Source organism: Frankliniella occidentalis, unplaced genomic scaffold (assembly GCF_000697945.3).
Source record: "Frankliniella occidentalis isolate FOCC.00 unplaced genomic scaffold, Focc_3.1 Scaffold61, whole genome shotgun sequence".
NCBI lineage: Eukaryota > Metazoa > Arthropoda > Insecta > Thysanoptera > Thripidae > Frankliniella > Frankliniella occidentalis.
In genome coordinates, this window is record NW_026267191.1 from 70,294 (window position 1) to 71,770 (window position 1,477).

Consider the following 1,477-nt stretch of genomic DNA (forward strand, 5'->3'; position numbering starts at 1 on the left):
GGGGGGGGGGCACCACAACAGTAGCGCCATCGGCAGCGGGGACGCGAGGTCCGGAGGGAGGAGGGCGTTGGCAAAGCTTTGGCACGAGAAGAAGGGATGGGGAGAGGGGGTACTTACGACCCCGCTTTTTTCTCAATCCCGTTTAGACCGGTCTACCCTCTCATAACAACAGCCTTTCGACGTCCTTCGACGCTATCGCCGCTGCATCCCTGGCGAATCTGCCGGAATATGCATATGCATGCGATCCCGCGCGCGCGACTACGCTGGACCGTATTCAAAGATGCGCCCCGTGCTGTGCTTCCTTGGCGATTCCCGACTTCCTGCACGTTAGAGTTTACAACTACAGGCTGGGCTAGGGCTGGAAGCTCTGGAAAGTTTCCGGAAAATTTTCAGAAATTTTCTGGAAAAGACGGAAAATTTCAGGGAAAAAAAAGGAAAATTTCCCAGATCCATATATTTTCGGAAAGTTTTCGGAAATTTTACGGAAAATTTGGGAAGTTATCAACCCTTGGCTGTGCAGGCATGACCCCAGTGAAAGGGTTGCCTGGCGTCACTAACCACTCACACACGAGTTGGTGAGCGGGGAGTGGATGTGAGGGTAGTCGAGTGTGTGTGTGGGGGGAGCCTGGCCGACCTACTATGCACAGGACCGCGTGGAGGACCCGCCGGGGCGGGGCAGCTGGAAGGGGCGGGCATTGTTTCTCAGCTGCTGCTGGTCGTGGGCGTTAGATTATCGCCTTGTACGCCCCGATGATGTGAGCCGCGGGGGCCTCCGCTCCGCCTCTCGGCTCGGGCTCGGCATCGAAGGGGAAAGGGGGGGAAGAGGGGGGGAGGGGGGGTACCGGGCCAGGTTGGTTGGTACCTCCTCTCCGAGGCGCGGCGCAGCGCCCTCCGGGGGAGCAGCCCGGCCCGGGCCGGCCCGGCCGCCTCTAGTTAGGAACACACGGGCCTGTCTGTCTCGCGTCTGACTGGTCACGCCCCACCCCACCCCTCTCCAATCCCCCCCTCGGAGATTCTTCCTCCTTGTTCATCGTCCTCTCCCTCCTCCTCCTCCCTCCCGATCTGCTTTATTTCTCATCTCAGTCACGCGAGGTGTCTGCTCCGTTGTTGCCGCTGAGCCGAGGGTGTGGCGGGGCGTGGCGGGGCGTGGTGGGGCGTGGCGGTTCACGGCTCTGCCCCCCCTCTCCTCTCTCTCCCCTGCCTAGTTCCTCGGCCTGCTCAGGTGCGTTGTTAGATTTCACGTTTATGGTATATGCCTCCCGATTCTCTCGCCCGGCTGCAATGTAAACACCGGGGGGGTCACGGGCGTGACGCTCGGGGTCAGAGGTCAGGGGTCAGGGCGCACGGCGTGACACCTGCAGCACGGTGCGCGCTGTGGGCTAGATGGATGCAGCGCGAGTGATAAAGAGAGAAAATCGACGTGATTTCTCGAAATAGGGAGAGAAGAAACGATATGAATTTGCCCCCCCCCCCTCCC